Below are 6,664 nucleotides of genomic sequence, written 5' to 3' on the forward strand. Positions count from 1 at the left end.
CCGAGTTTGGACAAGGCGATGGGTGAAGAGGAGGTTTAGATTCCAGAAGATGATCACGGTGACGATCTCGCTTGAGAGATTTTTTTTATGTTTATGAGTTTGTTCTGGCCTTGTATGGCCATGTTTTATGTTTCGGGACTGGCCGCTTGTGGCTTTGAATCTCTGCCGCTTTGCGGCTTTTTATTCTTCAATGAATGGATAATCAGTTTGTGTTTATGTGAGTGTGTGTATGGAAGGAAGATTATGAGTTGTCGTCTCATATCTCTCTTCGATGTGAAATGATTTATTCGCGATCTGTTTCGAGGGCTTTCCGCGAAATCCTAATTTCGTGGGATATCTGAAGACGTTGAATGTTAGCATAGAGGCTTGTTTTAGGATATCGTATCTTGTTTTTGATATCATGCCTCAAGATGTTAGAGACCAGTGTGCTGGGTTTAGGGCAAGACCTAGGTTTACTTTCGGTTTTAAGGTTTTATGCGGTGACTAGCCGGCTATCGATTTTTCTGTTGTGATTTTAACCTGATTCGTACCGATTTAAAGTCCGCGATAGGTTCTCGGCTTATATGACTTGTATGGCATGAATCGAGCATCTCTCAAGAGACAATTTTTAAGCCAACTGGAAGTGCTAGACCAAAATTTCGGATTTCTTTTATAGCGCTATTATCCTTGTGTAAGATGTACGAGGGTCATCTCTGTGAGACGGCCATGTCTATTTAGGACGTTTAAGAGTTCGATGTGATCAGCAACGAACTTGGTGGTAGATATTACCGTTTGGGTCTTCGCGAAGAGTATGTGTTTGATGAGAGTTTCGTTTTGTCGGATGGGAAACAACTTCTTAGGCGGTTTTTAGCGACGTCTCTCAGTGCCGAAGGTTGATTTTTCCCTAATGACTGGTTTATTTGCGAGTCTTTAGGACTCGGAAATGATTTGTGGATGAAGACGATTTGCTCGGTTTGCAGGGTAGAAAAGTTTCAGAAATATCGAGGGCGCGGTCAGATATTTTGAACTTGGGAGTATACGGGTATACGTATACGTACCCACTCCCCCCCCCTTTTTAGAGAGGGGGGACAGCTGAATTTGTCTTTCGACAAACTGCCTACGTACTCTTTATGGAGATCAAGCCGTCTCGTAGTTCGGTAGTTGAGAAGCGGTTTGTTTAGTGATAGTATTTTTGAGATGCATTGCGTTCCAAGTTCTCGGAATTTTTACGCCTTGCATGATGGCTATCTCGTAGGAACCTGGTCAAATGACTTTTTTGATCTTGTAGGGTCCTTCCCAGTTTGTTCCAAGTTTTCCCGCGTTTCGCTCAGCGGTATTTTGGAAGACTTTGCGAAGAACCAATTCTCCTTCGTTGAATCTGCGATTCCATACGTTGGAATTATAATATTTTGCGGCTGCGTGTTGGTAATTCTGAATTCGAACGAGCGCTCGATCCCGGCGTTCGTTGACAAGATCGATATCGTCTAGGAGCATGGCGTTATTGAGCTCTTCTCGTTCGGGCAGTAATCTCCTTCGGACACCGGGGAATTCGACTTCTGCGGGAATCATGCATTCTGTCCCGTATACGAGGGCGAAAGGTGTTTCTCCTGTCGCCCATCTTGGGGTTGTGCTGTGTGACCAGAGGACTCCCTCAAGTTTGTCTGCCCACCTGCCTTTTTTAGCGTCTAAGTGTTTCTTAAGTCCGTCTAGAATGGTTTTATTGATTGTCTCGGCTTGGCCGTTGCATTGCAGATATCTCACTACAAGAAATGTGAGTATTAATAGCATCAGATTATAGCGTTTATGACATTTCTGCTATTATATACCAACACTTGTTTTCTTTATAGCGTTTGTCAATTTAAAACGCTATAATTGTTATCGCGGGAAAATAAAAAAATTAACCGCCTAAATTTGCTAAATGTATGCGTTTTACAATTGCATATCCAAAATTAAATGCTATTGTAAGTGTAAAATATGTCTAATTTTAGTCAAAATACTTTAAGTTGATCTTTGACCAGACTTTATTCACATCCCAATTTAACTTTTTCTTTACTGTTTTTTATCGACGAAACTCTCTTTTTCTCCTTGTTTCTCAGAAAATCCAAATAGTTATCTCGAATCAAAACTTCAATAAGGCTATTCATTGTCTCTTGTTTGCAATGAACCTCGCCGGTAAAGCTCTCTCTCTCTGATTTTGTTTTGATTTTCGTTTGGCCTTTTCATATTCTGCTGAGATTTGATCGATCTGTTGATTGTGGTGTTGAAATCTGATAAAATAGAGTTCTTTGATCACAATTCTGAGTTTAGACTTTTCATATTCTTGCATAAAAACCAGATCTGTGTTTGCTTGTGTAGAATCTGTGTTATTTGTTTTTGGTTGGGTTTGAGAAGAGTGATTAATCTGTTTCTGTTTATGATTGATCTTATTTCAATTGATTCTGTTAAGGAGAAAGTTGTTACCTTTTTTACAGTATGTTGTACAAAGATTGAATCTTAATATGTGTGAATGTGTTACTCTCTGCCTACTTGAATGAAGTATTAGACTCTGATTCCTCTTGTTCTTACAGTTTTTTTTATGACTTGAGTGGATGTTTTATCTGCAGGTGCTTCCTGTAATTTTGTTTGTGAAGGCTAATAAGGCAAAGTTTCTGAGACTGTGAGCTTTCAGAGGTTTGCTAGTGCTGATCTGTCTGAACGTTTTAAGAAGAAGAAATTCAAGTCGCTTATCCCTCAGATCGTTCAAGTTATTTATCTCGGATCTTTGTCCATGTTCTCAGTTGGAGCTGTGACACTTGCATGCTCTTATTTAAGCTCAGGTGCGATTGTGTCCTTTATGACATCATTAGCTTTCTTGATCGAGCCTGTCCATGCATATACAAATCTACTTTTGCTTAGTTCAGTATACTTGAGAATCTAAAGAAGGTTTATACATAACTATCTCTCTCTTTTACTTTCACTTGTATGCTACTAACTCTATGGTATATAGCCCCAAAAGTTCTTCCACGGTTTGCCTTTACTTCTTGTATATAGATGTACGCAATGAAGACACCTTTGTGCTCCACACTGAAAATAGTAAGGTAAAGAAAGATCTTCACTTTAGTTTTGTTTAAGAAAGTGTTTTGTGGACTATAACAGACGTTGGCATTTACTTGACAGAAAACAATGGAAGCGGCAGTGGTAGTGAGCAGAGGAGGCGACTGCGGTAACTAGCAAAAATTGCTTCTCAACACTTGATTGCAGAGGTAGCGATCTTAGGAATTGTTTTGCAACCTCAAAAACATGCTTGTGATTGTGTTTTTGTGTGTAACATAACAGTGGTGTAAATGTATATAGATGTAAGGGCTGGACCTTGAAGACTGTCGTGAAAAAGAGCCTCTTGGTCATGGGTTCTATGCAGACTTCACTATGGCAACAAGGATAACAATGCCAGCCTTCATCACCGAGTGTGTTGTATTTTTCTTTGAGTTCATGTGTTTCATGAATTTATTTTGTATGTTTTGAATCTTTACTGGAAAAAGATATTGTATTTTATGATTTATTTATGTTTTATTAGAGAAAATTATATTTTTTAATCATATTACAATATATATTATAAAGATTTTATCATTTCTATTTATAAATTTATATATAATTTTAACAAAGTGACTAGCTAGACTTATTTTTAACCCCTAAACCCTAAATATATTTTTAACCCCTAGACCATAAATATAATCATAAAGTCTAAATTTTGAACTTTAAAAAAAAAATTAAAATTTTTTAATCTTTATATGAAAAGACAGTTCGATATAAATATAATAATGCAACCTGAATCCATCTAATACCCTAAATCTAATTCCCTAAACCCTAAAGTTCAAGCTTGAATGATATTCTAAATACTAGATAACGTCTTTTTCCGATTTTAAACCCAACATTTAAACTTAAACTTTAAATCTAATTTTTAAAACTCCATTCAAATCTTAAATGTAAACCTTAAATCCGCCATCAAATTCTATGCCATAAATCCTAACTTCAAACATAAGCCATTCATCCACTAAATATATACTTCCAATCTAAATTTTTAGAATTTAACAAACTTCAAATCTAAATCTTAATCACAAACCTTTACATACAACTCTAAACCTTATACTTTCATAACTCTAAGCCTCTAAATCATAATGAACTATATTTAGTAAAACCAACAGTGCTATATCATAAACATTGAAGATACTCGTACTTAAAAAATAAATTGTAAAACTAAAGTTATCTTTTTTAATCCTAAACTATTAATTTAATCTAAAATGTTAATCTTGTAAATCTTAAACTTCACTTTAGAATAAATACTAATCTACTAAAATATATATATAGTAGTTTAGGGGTTTATATAATACACTTCAAACCCTTAACATTACACTTCAAACCCTAAACTCTACATCCAAATATTAATACAAACTATCAAATTATTATTTTCAAACAATAATCTCAAATCTTATCATAACTCCAAGCCCCATATATTCAGATTAGTTAACTAAACTTCAAATTTAATATTCTCTACTTAAATCTTAAATCTTAAAACTAGCTCCACACTAAAATTTATTCCCAATTTCAAAATTGTAAAATTAAAACTTAAATTATAAACTGCAAATATAAATTTTGAATAAAACATTACTTTGAACAAATATAAGCACAAAAAAATTCATCAAATAATGAAATACAAGACACAAGAAAATAAAAAAGAAAGACAAAGTTGTCTTGGCCAATTAGATCTATATACACGGATCACCTTCTCAACCGTTGGATTATATTAAATCAAAGGTAAGATTCATTTTTTCTTTTTTCATTTTCCCTCACTGGCTCCCTCTTTCTGCCGACAGATCTATTCTTTTTTTCAGTCTTTTCATCTTCTTTGCTCTCATCTCTCCCATCGATTTTGAAGCCTCGATTTCGTGTCTACGGCCTTGTTCTCTTCCTCAAGTTTGGATGCCATCCCGTTTTGGTCCTCTCTTCCCCAGAATCCATCGTTTATGGCCTCACTGAAGAGAGAGGAGACCGAGAGAATAAAGAAGAGATAGAGTTCGGCCGGGGGTGCTCTTCATCTTGTCTCTGATTTTTGTTTGGTCGTTTCATATTCTGCTGAAATTTGATCGATCTGTTGTTTGTGGTGTTGAGATCTGTTAAAATAGAGTTCTTTGATCACAATTCTGAGTTTAGAGTTTTCATATTCTTGCAGAGAAATCAGATCTGTGTTTGCTTGTGTAGAATCTGTGCTATCTGTTTCAGTTTTGGTTTGAGAAGATCGATTAATCTGTTTCTGTTTATGACTGATATTATTTCAATAGATACTGTTAAGTTTAAGACAATTTCGAAATTAATCTAAGCTGTTTAGGATCTGAGTTTCAATTTGATCAGTTTCTGATAGTGTAAAAGTTTGAAGTTTAAGCTTTAGATTTCGAAATTAATTTGATTTTTGATTTGTTTGTTCTTGTTACAGGAAGAAGCCGGATATGGAGAAGCTTTGCTGGTGGAGATGGATCCGAGCAAGAAGAAGAAAGAGAGAAAGAGAGAGAAGACAGAGACGTAAGGAATATGGAAGAGGAAAGTGACGAAAGAGGAAGGCAGCGGCGTTGATTAGGTTTAGTTTTGGTTGGTTTATTAGGTTTGGTTTAGATAGGGTTAATTTAATAAACCGGTTTGTGTGTAAACCAATGTTAAGAAATAAACCGATATTAATTGTAAACCAGTTATTTGTATACTGATTTTAATTAATAAATAAAATTTAATTTTTAATTATGAATTAATTTTCGATTTGATTTTGAATTATTTAATTATGAATAATGTTCTGGTTAAATATGTTTAGGTGTAGTTTTTAATTTAGTTTGGTAATTATTTTTAATAAATTTTCGGATAATTAAAAACAAATTAATAACACGAAACATTTGCTATCGTTGTTTATTTAACTATAGCATTCGAAAGATCCGCTATCAAAAGGGTCGTAGCTACGATAACGGGCGCTCTCAGAGCGTTTTAGGGAACACTATTAAAAAATGAACTAATAGCGTTTAACGCCCGTTATTAATATCCACATTTCCAATAGTGTATGGGAGTTGACTTGTTTAGTTGTATCTTCCATTTTTCGCAGAATGCTTCGAATCGGGTGGAGATGAACTGAGATCCGTTGTCAGCTACGATCTCGTAAGGAACTTCGTGTCTACAGATAATGTTTTTCCATACGAAATTTTCAACTTGGACATCTTTTATACTTGCGTACGAATCTGCCTCTACCCACTTTGAGAAGAAATCAGTGAGGACTAAGAGGAAACACTTTTGCTTTGAATTGTGAAGGGGTCCGACGATGTCCATGGCCCAGCGCATGAAAGGATACGGTGACGTGATGGAAGAAAGAACTTCTGCTGGTTGTCGGATGGTTGGAGCATGCCTTTGGCATTTTTCGCATTTTCGTGCGAATTTCTCACAATCTCCGATCATCGTTGGCCAGTAGTATCCGTGACGTTTGATTTTCACTGCTAGTGACCTTCCACCGGAATGGTTTCCGCAGGACCCAGAATGGACTTCCTCCATGACTTTTCTCGGCTTTTCTCCTTTCAAACACGTCATAAGTGGCCCGGAAAGTTTCTATTTGTAAATTTCACCGTCGACCGTTACGTAACGCGCGGCCTACGTTCGGATTTTGGCGGGCCGTCCATTTTTC

The 6,664-nt window shown here is 35.9% G+C and overlaps 1 long non-coding RNA gene across 1 annotated transcript; it reads left to right on the forward strand.

Moving 5' to 3' along the window:
• Positions 1-2,048: 2,048 nt before the first annotated feature.
• LOC106316770 lies at positions 2,049-3,517 on the forward strand. Its single transcript, XR_001264956.1, has 4 exons — positions 2,049-2,151; positions 2,583-3,056; positions 3,136-3,221; positions 3,313-3,517. It is a non-coding gene; the product is annotated as an uncharacterized LOC106316770 (long non-coding RNA).
• Positions 3,518-6,664: the final 3,147 nt, after the last annotated feature.

This window comes from Brassica oleracea, chromosome C9 (genome assembly GCF_000695525.1).
Source record: "Brassica oleracea var. oleracea cultivar TO1000 chromosome C9, BOL, whole genome shotgun sequence".
Classification (NCBI taxonomy): domain Eukaryota; kingdom Viridiplantae; phylum Streptophyta; class Magnoliopsida; order Brassicales; family Brassicaceae; genus Brassica; species Brassica oleracea.